The sequence below is a fragment of the Manis javanica genome, chromosome 15 (assembly GCF_040802235.1).
Source record: "Manis javanica isolate MJ-LG chromosome 15, MJ_LKY, whole genome shotgun sequence".
NCBI classification, from domain to species: Eukaryota; Metazoa; Chordata; class Mammalia; order Pholidota; family Manidae; genus Manis; species Manis javanica.
Genome location: NC_133170.1, coordinates 85,639,941 through 85,661,233, shown reverse-complemented (window position 1 = coordinate 85,661,233; position 21,293 = coordinate 85,639,941). Strand labels below are relative to the sequence as shown.

Here is a 21,293-nt window from a genome sequence, read left to right as displayed (position 1 = left end):
TTGCTCATTTTTGCTGTTGTTTTCCTTGCCCGGGGAGATATGTTCAAGAAGAGGTCACTCATGTTTATGTCTAAGAGGTTTTTGCCTATGTTTTTTTCCAAGAGTTTAATGGTTTCATGACTTACATTCAGGTCTTTGATCCATTTTGAGTTTACCTTTGTATATGGGGTTAGACAATGGTCCAGTTTCATTCTCCTACATGTAGCTGTCCAGTTTTGCCAGCACCATCTGTTGAAGAGACTGTCATTTTGCCATTGTATGTCCATGGCTCCTTTATCAAATATTAATTGACCATATATGTTTGGGTTAATTTCTGGAGTCTCTAATCTGTTCCACTGGTCTGTGGCTCTGTTCTTGTGCCAGTACCAAATGGTCTTGATTACTGTGGCTTTGTAGTAGAGCTTGAAGTTGGGGAGTGAGATCCCCCCTACTTTATTCTTCTTTTTCAGGATTGCTTTGGCTATTCGGGGTCTTTGGTGTTTCCATATGAATTTTTGAATTATTTGTTCCAATTCATTGAAGAATGTTGCTGGTAATTTGAGAGGGATTGCATCAAATCTGTATATTGCTTTGGGCAGGATGGCCATTTTGACGATATTAATTCTTCCTAGCCATGAGCATGGGATGAGTTTCCATTTATTAGTGTCCCCTTTAATTTCTCTTAAGAGTGACTTGTAGTTTTCAGAGTATAAGTCTTTCACTTCTTTGGTTAGGTTTATTCCTAGGTATTTTATTCTTTTTGATGCAATGGTGAATGGAATTGTTTTCCTGATTTCTCTTTCTATTGATTCATTGTTAGTGTATAGGAAAGCTACAGATTTCTGTGTGTTAATTTTGTATCCTGCAACTTTGCTGTATTCCGATATCAGTTCTAGTAGTTTTGGAGTGGAGTCTTTAGGGTTTTTTATGTACAGTATCATATCATCTGCAAATAGTGACAGTTTAACTTCTTCTTTACCAATCTGGATTCCTTGTATTTCTTTGTTTTGTCTGATTGCTGTGGCTAGGACCTCCAGTACTATGTTAAATAACAGTGGGGAGAGTGGGCATCCCTGTCTGGTTCCCGATCTCAGAGGAAATGCTTTCAGCTTCTCGCTGTTCAGTATAATGCTGGCTGTGGGTTTATCATATATGGCCTTTATTATGTTGAGGTACGTGCCCTCTATTCCCATTTTGATGAGAGTTTTTATCATGAATGGATGTTGAATTTTGTCAAATGCTTTTTCAGCATCTATGGAGATGATCATGTGGTTTTTGTCTTTCTTTTTGTTATGTGGTGGATGATGTTGATGGATTTTCGAATGTTGTACCATCCTTGCATCCCTGGGATGAATCCCACTTGGTCATGGTGTATGATCCTTTTGATATACTGTTGAATTCTGTTTGCTAATATTTTATTGAGTATTTTTGCATCTACGTTCATCAGGGATATTGGTCTGTAATTTTCTTTTTTGGTGGGGTCTTTGCCTGGTTTTGGTATTAGGGTGATGTTGGCTTCATAGAATGAGTTTGGGAGTATTCCCTCTTCTTCTATTTTTTGGAACACTTTAAGGAGAATGGGTATTATGTCTTCTCTGTGTGTCTGATAAAATTCCGAGGTAAATCCGTCCGGCCCCGGGGTTTTGTTCTCGGGTAGTTTTTTGATTACCGTTTCAATTTCTTTGCTCGTAATTGGTTTGTTTAACTTTTGTGTTTCTTCCTTGGTCAGTCTTGGGAGGTTGTATTTTTCTAGGAAGTTGTCCATTTCCTCTAGGTTTTCCAGCTTGTTGGCATATAGGTTTTCATAGTAGTCTTTAATAATACTTGGTATTTCTGTGGAGTCTGTCGTGATTTTTCCATTCTCATTTCTGATTATGTTGATTTGTGTTGATTCTCTTTTTCTCTTAATAAGTTGGGCTAGAGGCTTATCTATTTTGTTTATTTTCTCAAAGAACCAGCTCTTGGTTTCGTTGATTTTTGCTATTGTTTTATTCTTCTCAATTTTGTTTATTTCTTCTCTGATCTTTATTATGTCCCTCCTTCTGCTGACTTTAGGCCTCATTTGTTCTTCTTTTTCCAGTTTTGATAATTGCGATGTTAGACTATTCATTTGGGATTGTTCTTCCTTCTTCAAGTGTGCCTGGATTGCTATATACTTTCCTCTTAAGACTGCTTTCGCTGCGTCCCACAGAAGTTGGGGCTTAGTGTTGTTGTTGTCATTTGTTTCTATATATTCCTTGATCTCTATTTTGATTTGTTCATTGATCCATTGATTATTTAGTAGCATGTTGTTAAGCCTCCATGTGTTTGTGAGCCTTTTTTTTTTCTTTATAGAATTTATTTCTACTTTTATACCTTTGTGGTCTGAAAAATTGGTTGGTAGAATTTCAGTATTTTGGAGTTTACTGAGGCTCTTTTTGTGAGCTAGTATGTGGTCTATTCTGGAGAATGTTCCATGTGCACTTGAGAAGAAAGTATATCCTGTTGCTTTTGGATGTAGAGTTCTATAGATGTCTGTTAGGTCCATCTGTTCTAGGGTGTTGTTCAGTGCCTCTGTGTCCTTACTTATTTTCTGCCCGGTGGATCTATCCTTCGGGGTGAGTGGTGTGTTGAAGTCTCTTAAAATGAATGCATTGCAATCTATTTCCCTCTTTAGTTCTGTTAGTATTTGCTTCACATATGCTGGTGCTCCTGTGTTGGGTGCATATATATTTAGAATGGTTATATCCTCTTGTTGGACTGAGCCCTTTATCATTATGTAGTGTCCTTCTTTATCTCTTGTTACTTTCTTTGTTTTGAAGTCTATTTTGTCTGATATTAGTACTGCAACCCCTGCTTTCTTCTCACTGTTTTTTGCCTGAAATATGTTTTTCCATCCCTTGACTTTTAGTCTATGCTTATCTTTGGGTTTAAGGTGAGTTTCTTGTAAGCAGCATATTGATGGGTCTTGCTTTTTTATCCATTCTATTACTCTGTGTCTTTTGATTGGTGCATTAAGTCCATTTACATTTAGGGTGACTATTGAGAGATATGTACTTATTGTCATTGCAGGCTTTAGATTCGTGGTTACCAAAGGTTCAAGGTTAGCTTCTTTACTATCTTACTGCCTAACTTAGCTCACTTATTGAGCTGTTATATACACTGTCTGGAGATTGTTTTCTTCTCTCCCTTCTTATTCCTCCTCCTCCATTCTTCATATGTTGTGTGTTTTGTTCTGTGCTCTTTTTAGGGGTGCTCCCATCTAGAGCAGTCCCTGTAGGATGCCCTGTAGAGGTGGTTTGTGAGAAGCAAATTCCCTCAGCTTTTGCTTGTCTGGGAATTGTTTAATCCCGCCATCATATTTAAATGATAGTCGTGCTGGATACAGTATCCTTGGTTCAAGGCCCTTCTGTTTCATTGCATTAAGTATATCATGCCATTCTCTTCTGGCCTGTAGTGTTTCTGTCGAGAAGTCTGATGTTAGCCTGATGGGTTTTCCTTTATAGGTGACCTTTTTCTCTCTAGCTGCCTTTAAAACTCTTTCCTTGTCCTTGATCCTTGCCATTTTAATTACTATGTGTCTTGTTGTTGTTCTCCTTGGATCCTTTCTGTTGGGGGTTCTGTGTAATTCCATGGTCTGTTCGATTATTTCCTCCCCCAGTTTGGGGAAGTTTTCAGCAATTATTTCTTCAAAGAGACTTTCTATCCCTTTTCCTCTTTCTTCTTCTTCTGGTACCCCTATAATACGAATATTATTCCTTTTGTATTGGTCACATAGTTCTCTTAGTGTTGTTTCATTCCTGGAGATCCTTTTATCTCTCTCTATGTCAGCTTCTATACGTTCCTGTTCTCTGGCTTCTATTCCTTCAATGGCCTCTTGCATCTTATCCATTCTGCTTATAAACCCTTCCAGGGATTGTTTTACTTCTGTGATCTCCTTCCTGACATCTGTGATCTCCTTCCGGACTTCATCCCACTGCTCTTGCATTTTTCTCTGCATCTCATCCCATTGCTCTTGCATTTTTCTCTGCATCTCTGTCAGCATGTTCATGATTTTTATTTTGAATTCTTTTTCAGGAGGACTGGTTAGGTCTGTCTCCTTCTCAGGTGTTGTCTCTGTGATCTTTGTCTGCCTGTAGTTTTGCCTTTTCATTGTGATAGAGATAGTGTGCAGAGCTGGTACAAGTGACAGCTGGAAGAGCTTCCCTTCTTGTTGGTTTGTGGCCTTCCTCTCCTGGGAGAATAGCGACCTCTAGTGGCTTATGCTTGTCAGCTGTGCGCAGACAGGGCTTCTGCTTCCTGCCCGTTTGCTATTGAGTTTATCTCGGCTGTTGCTGTGGGCGTTGCCTGGCTGGAGCTGCTCCTCCAAAATGGTGGAGCCCCGTTGGAGGGGGAGCAGCTGGGAGGCTATTTATCTCCATAAGGGGCCTCTGTGTTCCCTGCTTCCCAGGGGGTTAGAGTGCCCAGAGATCCCCAGATTCCCTGCCTCTGGTCTAAGTGACCTGTCCTGCCCCTTTAAGACTTCCAAAAAGCACTCTCCAAACCAAAACAACAACAGCAACAATGACAGAGGGAACAGAAAAAAAAAAAAAAAAAAAAAAGGAAAAAACACGTGATTTTTTTTTTTTTGTCCTCAGGTGCCGGTCCCAGGCACCCACTCGCTGGTCCTGCTGTCCTGCCTCCCTAGCACCAGGGTCCCTGTCCCTTCAAGGCTTCCAAAAAGCACCTGCCCACTGGTCCCGCAGGGAAAAATGCGCGATATTCTTTGTCCTCAGGCGTCGGACCCAGGCACCCGCTCACCAGTCCCGCCGCCCTGCCTCCCTAGCACCGGGGTCCCTGTCCCTTTAAGGCTTCCAAAAAGCACTCGCCAAAAAGAGGGAAAAAAGGGGGAAAAACGCACGATTTCCTCCGTCCTCAGGTGCCAGTCTCAGGCACCCGCCCACCGGTCCTGCAGGGAAAAACGCGGGATATTCTTTGTTCTCAGGCGCCGGTCCCAGGCACCCTCTCACCAGTGCCACCGCCCTGCCTTCCTAGCACCGGGGTCCCTGACCCTTTAAGGCTTCCAAAAAGCACTCGCCAAAACGAGGGAAAAAAAGGGGAAAAACGCGCAATTTCCTCTGTCCTCAAGTGCCAGTCTCAGGCACCCGCCCACTGGTCCCGCAGGGAAAAACGCGGGATATTCTTTGTCCTCAGGCGCCAGTCCCAGGCACTCTCTCACCAGTCCCGCCGCCCTGCCTAGCACCGGGGTCCCTGTCCCTTTAAGGCTTCCAAAAAGCACTCGCCAAAAAGAGAAAAAAAAAGGGGGAAAAACGCGCGATTTCCTCCGTCCTCAAGTGCCGGTCCCAGGCACCCGCTCACCTGTCCTGCCACCCGGCCTCCCTAGCAACGGGGTCCCTGTCCCTTTAAGGCTTCCAAAAAGCACTCGCCAAAAAAAAAAACCAAAAAACCGCTCTGGTTTCTTTCCACCCGCCAGGAGCCGGGGGGAGGGGTGCTCGGGTCCCGCCCGGCCGGGGCTTGTATCTTACCCCCTTCGCAAGGCGCTGGGTTCTTGCAGGTGTGGATGTGGTCTGGATGTTGTCCTGTGTCCTGTGGTCTCTATTTTTGGAAGATTTTTCTTTGTTATATTTTCATAGCTCTGTGTGTTTTTGGGAGGAGATTTCCACTGCTCTACTCACGCCGCCATCTTGGCTCCGCCCCCGCCCCTCTCTTTGTAGTGCTGAATAAATTTCCATTGTCTGGTAAACCACAATTTAGTGATCTATTCATCTACTGAAGGACATCTTATTTGCTTCCAGGTTTTGGCAGTTATAAATAAAGCTACCGTAAACATTTTTAGTTGTGTGGTTTGTCTCTTTGCTTTAAATTGCAGGAGTTCTTTATGTATGCTAGATATTAATCCTTATCAGATATGTGATTTGCAGATATTTTCTCCCATCGTGGGTTTTCAGTTTCTTAATAGTGTCCCTTGATAGTGCAAAAGTTAATGTCAATGAAGTCTTGTTTTATTTTTCATTGCCTGTGCTGTTGGTATCATATTTAAGAAACCATTGCCAAACCCAAGTCATAGAGGTATTCCCCCATGTTTTCATCTAAGAATTTTTATAACTTTAGGCCTTGTCTTATCCATTCTGGCAATCTCTGTTGTTTAAGTAGAGAGTTTATTCCATTTATATTTCAAGTAATTGCTGATAAGAAAGGATTTGCTTTTGTTCTTTAGCTATTTGTTTTCTGGATGTCTCATTTCCTTTTTTCCCCCTTCACTTCCTCCATTATTACCCTTTCTTTATATATTTAGTTGCTTTTTTGTAGCATACCGTTTTGATTCCCTTCTTTCTTTTTCTATAGACTTACAAGTTATTTTCTTAGAGGTGATCTTGGGGATTACAGTTATCATCTTAATCTTTTAACCACCTAGTTTGAATAATACCAACTTAATTTCAGTAGTATTCACACACTCTGCTCCCATACATGCCCACCCATCCCACTTTATATTGTCACTGTCATGAAGAGGGGTCACAAACCCAGAGCACAACAATCAGTAATATTGGCTTTTATTTTTTCCTGACCTTCATCATTGTTCTACATTTCTTTGTATGACTTTAAGTGAACTTCCTGGTGTCCTTTCATTTGGCCTGAAGGACCCCCTTTTGTATTTCTTTTAGGGAAAGTCTATTAATTATGAATTCTCCCAGTCTTTGTTTAGCTGAGAATATCTTCATTTTGGAGGATAGTTTTTGCTGACAGTCTTTTCCTTTCAGTTCCTTGAATATCATCCACCTGCCTTCTGGCCTCCATGTTTCTGGTGAGGAATCAGTTTGTCTTACTGAGGACCCCTTGTATGGGACAGGAGAGTCTTGCTGCTTTCAAGATGATCTCTCTCTGTCTTTTGATGATTTGCCGACAGGTCTTGGTTCGGATCTTTGAGTGGATCCTGCTTGGAATTCATTGAGCTTCTTGGATGTGCAGATCATATCTTTCATGGAATTTGAGAAGTTTTTGGTCATTATGTCTTCAAATACCTTTCTGCTCTTTATCTTTCTTATCCTTTTAAGACTCCCATAATGTGTATGTTGGTCTGTTTTATGGTATCCTGTATGTTCCTAGGCTCTGTCACTTCTTCATTGCTCCTCAGACTAGATAATTTCAATTGTTGTAACTTCAGGCTTGCTGATGCTTCGTTCTGCTTGCTCAAGTCTACTGTCGAATTGCTCTGGTGAGCTTTTCATTCCAGTTACTGTACTGTTCAGCTTCAGAATTTGGTTCCTTTTTAGAATGTCTGTCTCTTTATTGGTGGTCTCATTTTGTTCAGACATTTTCCTGGTTTGTTTAGTTCTTTGTCCAGAATTATCTTTACCTCTTTGAGCATGTTTAAGATAGTTGATTTTAATTCTTTGTCTAGTAAATCCAGTGTCTGAGCTTCCTCAGGGATGGTTTCTGTCAATTTGTTTTATTCCTTTAAATAAGCTATACTTTTCTGTTTCTTTGTATGCTTTGCAATTTTTGTTGTTGAAAACATTTGAGTTTGCTGTTCTTAATTATTGAAAGTTTTTATCTGAAAATGTCCTCATTTTACCTGAAATTTCCTTGAATGCCAGAAGCTTAAAAACAAGTCTCAGTCTTCACAGCCTAACTCTGTGCCAGGGTACTGATGTAACACACAGCCAGGCCAGTTACAGTCCTCCTCGGTCCCTCACTTCCTGCTGTCGTTGAGGCTGTACTTAGCCAGTGCTGAAAGCTTCAGGCCTTCTCAGGACTTTGCTGAGCATGTATCCTGTCTTAGGCATGTGCATGAGGTTCTCAATTCCTCACTCTGCTTGTGTACTTTTGAATGCCCTAATTTCCCCCAGGTTTCCCTGGCTTTTCCTCCTTTGCTTTAGGCAGATCTCTTATATGTCTCAACTATTATCTTTTGCTTAAGGAAGCTGGGGTTTTTCTATTGCCTTAAAATATTCTTGAGCAGTGCCTGCGCTTTTCCTCTCTGTGTGGGTTCTGAGTTAGACAAGACAGAGATGAGCGCCTTTTGTCGGTTGCTCAGGTAGTCCCCTCAGACAGACACAGCAATCTGTGAGTAAGGTCTGCTCTGAAACCGGGAACCAGGGCTCCCCTCTGGGAACAGATGCTGCCATCTGCAGGACTGTCTGCTCTCCAGCCAGGAGGACGTGGGTCAGGATCAAGTAGAATTGCCACAGAGCTCTCCTACCATTGTTCAGTTGCCTTTTTCTTGCTCTTGCATTTGTTTGTTTGCTGTAAACCTTTGGCTGTTTTACAGACTTCTGACAAAGTTCGTTCTGACAGTTTCAGCAGTATTTTTTTTTAATGTTTCTGTGGAGAGATGAGAGTTAGAGCCGCCTGCTTTAAAATGTTCCATTGTATTACATTTCCTAGGATTAATTGTGTTTTCATCTATGTTCATATGCGAGATTGGATTATTTTCTGTGTGTTGGTGAGTTTTGGTAAGATAGGCATATGTATGGGCATACATGTGACTTCATGTATCATGAAGTAGAAATGTCATCCTTTTTCCTGGGTTCTGATGTGCTGACTTTTTGTTTTATTACAGTATTTTTGTTTTATTACAGTATACTATTGATATACACTTGTATGAAGGTTTCACATGAAAAACAATGTGGATGGGTATAGAGGGCAAGTACCTCAACGTGATAAAGGCCATATATGACAAACCCACAGCCAACATCATACTTAACAGCAAGAAGCTGAAGCTTTTCCTTTAAGATCAGAAACAAGACAAGGCTGCCCACTCTCCCCGCTTCTATTCAACATAGTGCTGGAGGTCCTGGCCACGGCAATCAGACAACACAAAGAAATAAAAGGCATCCAGATTGGCAAGGAAGGAGTTAAACTGTCCCTGTTTGCAGATGACATATTGTACATAAAAAACCCTAAGAATTCACTCCAAAACTACTAGATCTAATATCTGAATTCAGCAAAGTTGCAGGATACAAAATTAGTAACACAGGCATCTGTTGCATTCCTATATACTAATGATGAACTAACAGAAAGAGAAATCAGGAAAACAATTCCATTCACAGTTGCATCAAAAAGAATAAAATACCTAGGAATAAACCTAAGCAAGGAAATGAGAGACTATACTCTGAAAACTACAAGACACACAGGAGAGAAATTAAAGAAGATACCAATAAATGGATACACATCCCGTGCTCATGGATAGGAAGAATTAATATTGTCAAAATGGCCATCCTGCCTAAGGCAATCTATAGATTCAACGCAATTTCTATCAAAATACAAACAGCATTCTTCAATGAACTAGAGAAAATCATCATAAAATTCATATGGAACCACAAAAGACCTCAAATAGCCAAAGCAATCCTGAGAAGGGAGAATAAAGCAGGGGGAATTACACTCCCCAACTTCAAGCTCTACTACAAAGCCACAGAAATCGAGACAATTTGGTACTGGCACAAGAACAGACCCATAGACCAATGGAACAGACTAGAGAGCCCTGATATAAACCCAAGCATATATGGTCAATTAATATACCATAAAGGAGCCATGGATATACAGTGGGAAATGACAGCCTCTTCAACAGCTGGTGTTGGCAAAACTGGACAGCTACATGCAAGAGAATGACCCTGGATTATTGTCTAACCCCATACACAAAAGTAAACTCAAAATGGATCAAAGACCTGAATGTAAGTCATGAAACCATAAAACTCTTAGAAGAAAACATAGGCAAAACTCTCTTGAATATAAACATGAGAAACTTTTTCCTGAACGTATCTCCTTGGGCAAGGGAAACAAACTAAAAAATGAACAAATGGGACTGCATCAAGCCAAAAAGCTTCTGAACAGCAAAGGACACCAACAGCAGAACAAAAAGTCATCCACAGTATGGGAGAATATTGTATTTGTAAATGACATATCCAACAAAGGGGTTAACATCCAAAATATATAAAGAACTCACACACCTTAACACCCAAAAAGCAAATAACCCTGTTAAAAAGTGGGCAGAGGGTATGAACAGACACTTCTCCAAAGAAGAAATTCAAATGGCCAAAAGGCACATGAAAAGATGCTTCACATCACTAATTATCAGGAAATACAAATTAAAACCACAATGAGATATCACCTGACACCAGTTAGGATGGCCAACGTAGAAAAGACTAGGAACAAAAAATGCAAGTGAGGATGCGGAGAAAGGGGAACCTTCCTACACTGCTGGTGGGAATGTAAGCTAGTTCAACCATTGTGGAAAGCAATATGGAGGTTCCTCAAAAAACTAAAAATAGAAATAGCATTTGACCCGGGAATTCCACTCCTAGGAATTTACCCAAAGAAAACAACTTCTCAGATTCAAAAAGACATGTGCACCCCTATGTTTATTGCAGCATCTATTTACAATAACCAAGATATGGAAGCAACCTAAGTGTCCATCAGTAGATGAATAGATAAAGAAGAGGTGCTACATATACACAATGGAATACTATTCAGCCATAAGAAAAAAACAAATCCTACCATTTGCAACAACATGGATGGAGCTGGAGGGTATTATGCTCAGTGAAATAAGTCAAGCAGAGAAAGACAAATACCAAATGATTTCCCTCATTTGTGGAGTATAACAACAAAGTAAAACTGAAGGAACAAAACAGCAGCAGACTCACAGACGTCAAGAAGGGACTAGTGGTTACCAAAGGGGAGGGCGGGTGGGGAGGGAGGGAGAAGGGGATTGAGGGGTATTACGATTGGCACACATGGTGTGGGGGGATCATGGAGAAGACAGTGTAGCCCAGAGAAGGCAAATAGTGACTCTGTGGCATTTTACTACACTGATGGGCAGTAACTCCTTTCTTGTGAAACCTTCATAAGTGTATATCAATGATATCTTAATAAAAAAAAAAAGAAAAATGGTTATTACATTCACCCATATTATCGAGTCCCCCCTATACCCCATTGCAGTCATCACTGTCCCATCAGTGTAGTAAGATGCCACGGAGTCACTATTTGCCTTCTCTGTGCTACACTTTGTTTTAATGGTAATTTCTGTTTTTATCTTATGACATCTTCTGTCTTCCTTGGTGTTTGCCTGCTCCTTGGTCTTTTCCAATTTCTTTTTTTTGTTGTTCTTTTCTAATTTAATGATTTGAGTGCTTAATTCTTTAAGGCAGGACTTACCCCACTTGAGTTCCTTTCTTGCCTGGGAAGTCATGTCCCATGTCTTTGTCATACTAAATTTGTAGTGCTACAGTTGCTGGTTTTACCTTGTGTGAAGCAGGTAAGACATGGCAGGTGAGAACATCCCTACAACAGTGAGTCTTCCCTCTGTCTGTGCCTCAGCTCCTCATTTGTGAAGTGGAGCTCGGAGTGTCTCCTCAGAGGGATCAGCAGGCCGAAATCGGCAGCGCTCCTGGGCCTGCTGGCACAGAGCACGTTTACTTGAGCTAACAGTGCAGTTACTGCTGCAGTCAGACTGCCCTGGGTTTCTTTGTCTTTGGACTTCAGAAGCATGGACTTGTGAGTCATCCTTGTGTCCTTGAGGCCTTGTGTATCGAGGGCTGCCTCAGGAATAGTTTTTAAAATGAAATGAATTTTTGAACTGCCTTGGTGTTTACCCTGTCAGCCTGCTGGAAAAGGAAGTAGAATCTCTCTGACGTTACAGTTTCTCTGGCCTCCACTCCGGCTACAGGTGCCCACTGCTCCCCTTTCAGTACCCACACACACCAGGTTCTGGTGAACCCCTTTAGAATATTTTGGGAGTGGACAGCAGGTGTACTGGTAACACCCCATTTCAAAAACTGGAGTGGCCTTAGCCTTTGTGTGGGCTTTTCCAGCTCAGAGGTTCTTTGTAGCGCCTCACAAGGCTCTTCAGCAGGTCTTTCCAGCCTGGGCTCAGATACCAGCCTCTTTTGAGCAACTTTGCTCCTTTGTCCCCTGGGCTGCAGGTGGTGGGGACCTTCACCAGTTGAATCTAAGTTGGTCTGAGGCTAGTTGTTGAGTTACATGCCTGACTAATTGTTGAGTTAAATGCCTGTTAAGTTCCAGAAAGAGGCCCTCTAGAGACCATCACGCCCCTTCCTGCTCATGAAGCCACGTGGGCTCCTCCTACTTAAGGTCCCCATCTTCCTCCCTGAGTCTGGCAGCTCAGCATTACGAGCAGGGACCGAAGTCCAGCTGTCTCTTTTCCCATCCTCAGCCCCTTCCAGGCCAGCCTTCCACCCAGTCTTCAGAGAGCTGCTGCAGCACAGGGCACACATACAGGCACCACAGCGTCCAGGGGAGAAGAGGACCTGCTCTTCTCTTCCAACTCTTCATTTTGAGATAATTGTAGATTCTCGTGTAGTTATATTAATAGAGAAAGATCACCAATACCCTTCACCCGTAGCATGACTGTATCACAGTATCATGACCAGGAGATTGAAAGTGATGTAATCCACTGAACTTATTCTGATTTCTCCAGTTTTCATATGTTTGTGTGTTTACTGCTAGGGAGTTTTGTTCTGTGTGTAGTTTGTTGTGACCAAGAACGAAGACCTCCCTCCCAGGAGCTGCCCACAGGCCCCTCACATCTCATTATCTAGAACCAGGACACGTGGCTGCCCCACCCCAGTCTGTTGCCGGCTGCCATGTGGGAGGTACCACAGGGGGCAGTGCTGCCCAGTAGGAATAGTGCTTTTAAAGTGTTCTCGTAGCCCCATTAAAAATTTAAAAAAACAACTGAATTTACTTTGGTAAATATTTTACTTAGTGCAATATGTAAAAACTACTATCCAATGTGTCATGTAATCAATAGAAATAATTATTACCAAAGTATTTTACTTTTTTAATATACATATATACAAAGTCTCTCCAGTCCAGGTGGTATTTTACACTTATACCACATCTTAATTCCCAGGAGAGTCACTGTTTTGAGTACACAATAGCCACTGTGACTGGAGACTGCAGTGTTGGACAACACAGACAACACAGGTTTAGACACAGTCAGGATTTTCCCCCTGGTCACAATGAGGGAGCATATACAGACACAATTGGGGTGTTGCCAGCAAGTAAGCAGGGGAATGGCTGTTGGCTATACAGCCTATTAGGGTCTGCTGTGACCCACCCCTACCCCCTCTCTTTGGGCATGCCTCACAGTGTGACTGTGCATGTATGGATGTCTGTCTCAGTGAGTTCTGGCTCAGGCAAAAGGCTTTATCTGTTTACATCCAAATCCCCTTTCCCAGCACTGTGTGTACACATAGTGGGCACCCACAGTCAGTGTGTAAATTGAATTTGTACTTCTCTTAGAGCATTGTTTCTCAAAGGGATCACATTGAAACCTGCATTTTGGAGTGAGTGAGTGAGTGAGTGAGTGAGTGAGTGAGTGAGTGAGTGTGTGTGTGTGTGTGTGTGTGTGTGTGTGTGTGTGTGAGAGATTGTCCCTGTTTTTTGTCCACTAGATGCCTGGTAGCCACCCTTGTCATTGGGACAACCTGAGACACCCTCTGGTGTTTGTTAACCTGTTCAGAAGGACAACACTGTCCTTGGTTGAGAACCACTGTTCCTGAGTTAGCTTTGATTTTTCAAAGTTTATTGAGATTCATAAACCATGTATTTCACCCATTTAAAGTATATAGTTTAGTGGCTTTTAGTATCTTCATAGAGTTGTGCATCCATTACAATTTTAGAACATTTTCATTGATCCCAAAAGGAACCCCTACCTTAACCATTCCCCTCCGCTCCCCAGGCCTAGGCCAACCACAAATCTGCTCTGTAGATTTAACTATTCTGCATATTCTTATAAATGGATCATCCAGTACATGACCTTTTTGTCTGGTTTCGTTCTTTAGCATAATACTTTCAGTCATCCATGTTGTAGCATGTATCGGTCCTTCATCCCTTTTTATTGCCAAATACTATTCCACAGCAGCAGATAGGTCATAGTTTACCCATCCATTCATCAGATGACACATGTTTGAGTTGTTTCTACTTTTTGGCAATGATGCATAATGCTGCTGTGAACATTCGTTTCCAGGTTTTTATGTGGACATACGTTTTCATTTCTTTTGGTTATTTACTTGGGTGTGGAATTGCTGGGTCATATGGTAATTTTGTTTTAACCATTTGAGGAATTGCCAGACTGTTTCCACAGTGGCTGTATTCTTTCATTCCTACTAGCAGTGTATGAGGGTTCTAGCTGCTTCACATCCTTGCTAACACTTGCTGTTTGTCTCATACCAGCCCTCCTAAGTAGGTGTGGAGTGCTATCTTATTGTGGGTTTGATTGTATTTCCTTGATGGCTAATGATAATGAACATCTTATCTTGTGCTTACTGGCCATTTATATACCGATTTTTTTTTTGAGAACTATTTTTTCAAGTACTTTGCTCATTTTTAAATTGGGTTTTTAGGATTTTCTTATTAAGTTGTAATTAGCTTTGACATTTTTAAAAAGCACAGGTTTGTCTTGTCTGAGAAGAAGTTGTTTTATTTCCGTGTGATGACCTAGAATCGACTCCCTCCCTCCTAGATTGGCTGTGAGGTTCTCCTGCCTCCTGCCGTATTAGCCACCGTCCACTGTGTCATGACCGGGATGTCCAGAGATGCGGAAGTGTTCTCTCTTCTGTATAACAACCTGCAGGCTGATTCTGGGTTCTGGGTCATTGTGTTGCAGATATATTAAACCATATTTTGAGAGTTTACATTTTTGTCAGTGTTCAGAAGAATAACAAACACTGCCATTGATGCTTATAATCAGAAAGAGAATCTGATAGTCCAGCAATTCAGTCAGTAAATGTTTGAGAGCTGGTTCTGAGGATGCTTTGGGTCCCTGCTCTCAGTGATCTCCTGGGCTAGTGGAGAAGACAACTAATCAAAATGCTCTGATTATCCCACTAGAACAGCAAGGAACCTTCACCACCACCTCCGTCTTGGATAAACTTAGGCTTCTTCCTCCTTTGAAAACGTTGTTGATCTGTGGCTCGCAGAGTAGGTGCTGCCGTTATCTTCTCGCAGCTCCTTACAGCCTTCATCTGGGAAATCTGTGTGCATGGGTGATGAGGGTAACGTCGGCAACAAGCTGCAAGGCCCTGGCCCTGTGCACACAGACTCCCATCTTCCAGGGAGAGAGGGCGTGCACCCAGATAAAAGGTGGCAGGAGTGCCATGGGCCAGGATGCTGGCCATGCCCAGAGGGAAGTAGTGTGCTGTGCCTGCTCACATCCCATGTCTTCTACAGCAAACACAGACTTTTCCCTCTGATAGTAAAGAATGTTTTAGTAGCACCTCTGGAGGCTGGGTTGTGGAGGCAGTGTGTGTTCTTGGCTTGCCTTGTACTCTGCCTGAGCACCCCTCCTCCAGCCTTCTAGGGGAGTAGCCACCTCTGGCCAAGCCCCTCAGCCTCCACTGAAGCAAAAATGTAATTTTTGAACAAAGCTTTATTACCTCAGTTTTCCATTTGTTACTTGATGGAAACAGTGTTTTTCTGGGATGGAAAGTCTGAAAATTAAAGGTGGTTGCACAACATCATGAATTCACTAATTGTAGTGGGTTATATATGCCAAAATAGTTAATTGCATGTTACATGAATTTCACCTCAATTAAAAAAATTTTCACCACTTGTAACAAAACTTTAAAAACTGGCTGACCTTACTTAGTAGGGTGTTTGAGTATCTATGACCCAGCCCCCCACCCCCTTTCTTTTCTTTCCTGTTGGCTTCTGGGATTGGTGTGGTGTTCTTATAAAAGCATTTGGCACTGTCCTGGGCACAGTATAAAGTCCCTTCAGTGTCAGAGGTCATTTTTTCTGTCAAGACATTTCCCTGCAGCTGGCCTCCAGGAGCGCCTGTGGGCTTCCACTTCCTTCTTCCCCTTTGGCACCGCGGTTGTGATTCATGCCTCCCCCCCCCCTTGCTGCATTCACGTCGCACTGGCAGTCCTCGCCCGCAGGCCCCTTCCTTCCTGCCGCATCGCCCCTCCGGACCGAGGGGGAGCTGTGTCCTGCCTCCCTCGGGCCCAGCCCTGGCCTGTGTGCTCTGGGCTCCGCTCTACTGCCGATTCTTCTGTAGCCTCTCCTTCTGCCATCTCCCTTTGTGGAGCTGTAATGGTTGAGGCCAAACAAGAGGATTCCTGTTTCCTGACACAGAACCACACAAAAAATAATGTTGCTGCCAACCTCAGAGTTAGTACACTGGGGTTGCTTTAGGAGAAAGAACATGCCTCCGTGTTACTGGGGGCTCCGAGTTCCTGTCACAAGCCAGGCCCGGGCTTTGTGGACGTAAGCCACAGTGGCATTGCCCTTCATGGTCTCCCCACCTGCAAGGCTCTGGGGCCGAACAAAAGGGGGGAACATCTGGATTGCGGAGTGGGAGACAGTGTGTAGCAGCATGAACAGAAGTTATGAAAGAACATGGAGGTACAACTCTAGTTTTGTGACTACATATGAGTAGAGTGAATAGATGTCCACAATAAAAAGCCTTTATGCTATATATGCATAGAGGACATGGCATGGCCATGCAGCAGTGGGCTACCAGCTGTTTTCCTAGGGGATGGAATGTTTATTACTTTTTTTGGTGTGAATATTATGTTTATATGAAAAAATAACAAAGCTACTTGTGCTTCTAGGGGGAAGTGATATGTTGTGAGAGGTACATATGAGTTCAGAGGAGGGAAAGTTCCTTCTTAAATTCAGTTGTGGAGATTGTGGTTTTAAATGTAGAGTCCTGCCTGTGGTGCAAACAGTCGGTTGTGCACACTCCATGGGGACAGTTGTGTGGCAGTCCGCATCGGGGGGGTGGGAGGAGTGACCTGCCTTCCTCCGTGGCTGCCAGAGAGCTTGTGTGCCCTGACTGCCTCAGGGAAAGTGGTCTCAGCGGTGACACAAAACTGTGACTTCTGTGGAATGGTTGAAGGACTCTTTACTTGAAGAATGGAAGACATGGGGTACTTTGGGGTCTTGGGATTCTTGGAGGGTCCCATGGGAAAGATTAGATAATGGCCACAGGGTTAAAAGTAGGACACATGGATAAAAGGCCCCAAGTGGTTTGGGGCCACACCTGAAAGAGCTTCCGTTGATCTTAGTTGCCACCAAATGGCTCTGTGCCTTGGGAGGTTTGTGTCAAGAACTGTGAAGGTCTGAGATTTCCCACTACTTGCAAGCTAACAGAGTAGCCCGCTGCCCCTCCTTAGCTGCTGCCTGGACAGAGACAAAAGAAGGCTGTTCCTCGCGGTAGCGTGTGAGCAGCAGTTCCCCTCACCCCCGGCCCCCAGAGGTGGCAGGGGCAGGCCCAGCGGCTGCCTGCCCATGCAGAAGAGGCCAGCCCAGGTTCAGGGGTCTCAGGCTGATCACTCAGTTCCCCACCTCACTTGCCACATTTCCAAACACCGGTGAGGACAGCATCTGCCTGGGGCTGCTGTCGGAGAGGGAACTGGGGAGAAGGCAGGAAAGCACCTCGCATACAATAGGTTTTGGTGAACATTGGTCAGATCCTGTTTATGTGCATGCACATATTGATTAAAAGCAGATGCAGGAAAATGTAGACTTCTAGTGCAAAAGTGGTGCCAAAATTATTTTTTCTTTCTTAACCATACTGTTTATAAAATAAGTAATAAACAGTATAAAGCCAGTTATTTAAGAGAAAACGGATTGAAAAATGCCTTGGTCACAGGGACGACAGTACAGCGTAGGGATGAATACCACAGTAGAATCTTTGCATGTTGAGTGTCTGTATTTCCCTGTGGTGAGATGTAGTAATGTATAGAATCGTCGAATCGCTGTTGTTCACCTGAAACTAAGATACATCAACTATATTACAATTTTTTTAGGAAAAGAAAGACTAAAGAGATATGAAAAAAAAAGTGTCTTGGAATTTAGACATGGATTGAATTGGGTTTTTTGAATTACATGTTTGGCCAGTCACCTACAGCACTTTCAGAAGAGAGATAAGGGAAATTTAAAGTCTGTGCACTAATTTAGGACATGTAAAATCATCAGAGTAAAGTAATTTTACATCTCTAAGGGTTCCCTGAGGCAGCAATGTCAGCTGAAGGGGGAACGCAAGGCATCCAAATAAAGGCAGAATAACAGAAAAACATTGCTCAGGGTCATGTGTAAAGGTGAAAATGCTGAACTTTTTGGTTAGCTTGATAATGGAATGAGGTTACAGCTTGATCTTGAATTTGAGGCAAATTTCTGACAGGTCATATCATGTTTTTCTACAGCAAAAACATTTTCTCATAGAGGTCCCTTACAGTTTCTGAGCTGCCTTCCCACAGAAAAAGTTTAATCTGAAATGTCAAAAATTCACACATGGGGCTTTAGGCCAGAAGGTATATCCTATTTTCAAGTTTTGCACCTCCTTCAACAAAAATCACTGGGACTGATGGGCAGTGTGTGATTTGTGCACATTCGGGTCACTCTGGGATCCGCAGAGCCCCAGACGAGGACAGAGGCTCAGAGAAGTTAGGACGAGCTTGGCCAAGTGCCCTGGGAGGTAAGAAGCTCGGCCTGTCCTGCCTCCTGTGGCAAGCGAGCTGCTTCTCTTGAGCTTTTCGCCCCCTGTGCCAGACACACTGGACTTGACAGCTCCTGTCTCATCAGTGTTGTGCCCAGAGTCGTGAATCCCAGAAGACCACCAGGGAGCCAACACCGATGCAAAAGCAAAGAGCCTTTATTCGAGCTAGCTCGAGCTCAATCTCTCATCTACACCAACGCAGTGGCAAGATGCCAGAGAAAGAGAGCGCGTTTCAATACCACAAAGGTTTTATGGGGTTCTAGGGCAGTTGGTGGGGTGATGGTCATGGCTCTGGCTGATTGGCTGGATCTAGGGGTAGTTGGTGGGGTGATAGGTCTTGGCTCTGGTCAATTCGCAGGGTCTAAGGGTGGTGGGTGAGCTCCTTGCTGACTGGAGAGGAGAGAGACGAAGCTCTGATTGGGTGAAATAGGATCCAGGTCCCGATTGGCTGAGGTAGGATCCGGGCCCCAATTGGCTGAAATAGAATCTGGGAGCTTGCCCTTTCAAGAGTGCAGGCTGTTACCCCATTTCACAAATGCTTGGGGGAGAGGTAGAGCTGAGGCTAGGCTGCTAACCGGGACCGGCTCCTCCTGACCCCGGCCCCTTGCGCGGAGCCTGGCACACACTGGGGCACTTGGGTGGCCCATCTCTCCTGGGCGATGAGTGGACAAACCGGGCAGGTCTCACCGGCCAGAAGTCATTCAGGAAAGTTCTTTATTCAAACAATGTAAATGACTGTGATTTTTACTTAGGAAAAAAAAGTCTCTCCTTAAATACCCAAAGCAGTATTATCTGAGCCCCCAATTCGCTTTTGGGTAGTAGTGAGGTACCCTTTTGGGTGGCGAGTAAGTAGCTCAGGGCAGACAGACAGGACCAGGCCTGGGAGGTCCTTTAACGTTAACTTCTGCAGTGTTGTAGAGAATTCTGTGTTCCCTCAAGAAGGGATTAGGGAAGTTTTTGTTGGGGTGAAAATTATTTCCCAATCTTGTCTTGACCCTGCCTTTCCCAGGCGTGCAGGTTCTGTCCCCTCACACGTGTACACTCAGCTGGGACTGTCTGCTACCATCTCTGCCCTCTTCCGGACTGAGTGTCAACCTTCTGGACAAGGTTCCCCACAGCTTACTCTTCTGGCAGCGTGTCTAGTTACCAGGGTGGGTAGTTCCGAGCCCTGCACGTGGCCCCAGCCTTTCCTCAGGCGGGCCCTGCGCCGCCTGCTCCCAGCCTCCTGCCGCATTCCATGCTGTCCCTTCCAGGTCCCTGCCATCCTAGTCCTCTCTTCCTGGAAGTTCCCTCTCGGCCCTCAGCCTTCCCGACTTTCCCCATCCTTGACAACCCCTGCACCATGCCTCCCTTTCCGGGTGGGAGAGTGTGGAGACCTGGTGTGTGTGCCAACCTTGCTCCCCAACAGAGGAACTCTATGTTGGAGGGAGCCAGGTAGGCTCGGGGCTTGAGGAGGAAGGGCTGTGGTGTGGGGGCAGCCAAGAGCATTCCCGGGCACGCTGCAAAGCTTGGCCTTCTTTGGGTTGGGTGTGATACGGCATGCAAAGGTGAGACCCACGAGGCCAGAGTACTGGGGATGAAGGGTTTGCTCACTTCTGCAGTGGGGGAGGCAGTAAGGGAGAGGCTGGGGCTCTTTTCATGGGGCATTTTCAGAAGCTCTGTGCGTCGTCAGGGTGTCCAGGCGCTGAGGGTTAGATATGTGAGTGGTCTTAGGGACAAGAGTATGGGGCATGGTTCTGGCCCTCCCTGCCTGTCTGCCAGTGTAGGGGTGAGCTCAGCCCCCCAGGGTCCAGCCACCTAGCAGGGGTTGGCTTTACCCTGAGGAGACCAAGGACTTGGAGTCCTGGCTGTCTCTCTCAGTGTGGCCTGGGTTAGGTTGTTAATTGCCCCTGGTGTGACTCTTTGTATCTTAAAAAAAGATAAGAGATATTTGCAAAAGACATTACCAGATAAAGGGTAGTTATCAAAAATACCTTACTGAGTTCTTAAAACTCAATAATAAGAAAAAGAATCTGATTTAAAAATGGGCAAAAATCCAGACACCTTAACAGGAAGATAGATACATAGATGGCAAATAAGCATATGAAAAGATAGTCAGCATCGTGTGTCATCAGGGAATTATAAATTAAAAGAAGATAACCACCACACACCTATTAGAATGGCAAAATGCCAGAAGCACTGACGGCACCAAATGCTGGGGAGGATGTCTTGGCGAGAAATTTTCATGGCTGATGGGCATATACAATGGTAGCTACTTTGGAAGACAGTTTGGTGATTTTTTTTTTACTAAACTAAATATGCTTTTAACCTGTGCTCCAGGAATCCTGCTGCTTGGTATTACCCAAAGGAGTTGAAAACATATTCACACAAAAACCTGCATACAGATGTGTATAGCAGCTTTCTTCATAATTGCCAAAACTTGGAAGTGACCAGGAAGTCCTTCAGTAAATCAATGGATAAAATGAGCCCTTGTGGAGAAGACAAGTAGTGACTCTGTGGCATCTTACTATGCTGATGGACAGTGACTGCAATGGGGTGTGGGGGGGACTTGATAATATGGGTGAATGTAGTAACCACATTGTTTTTCATGAGAAACCTTTGTAAGAGTGTATATGAGTGATAATTAAAAAAAAAAAAGGCAGTGGTAAATCTAGGCAATGGAATACTATCAGCTCTAAAAAGAAAGGAGCCATGAGAAGACATGGAGAAGTCTTAAATGCATATTTCTAAGTGAAAGTCTGAAAAGACTGCAGACCGTATGCTTCAGCTACAATGTATGATACCATTCAAAACCTATAGAATGCACAACGCTGAGAGTGAATCCTAATGTACAGTATGTACCATGGCTGATAGGATGTGTCGCAGTTGGCTC

The 21,293-nt window shown here is 43.8% G+C and overlaps 1 protein-coding gene across 4 annotated transcripts in view; it reads left to right on the top strand.

The window, feature by feature from the left end:
* UBE2L3 (ubiquitin conjugating enzyme E2 L3) overlaps positions 1–21,293 on the top strand; it is a 52,368-nt gene that overhangs the window by 22,881 nt on the left and 8,194 nt on the right. The window lies entirely within an intron of this gene.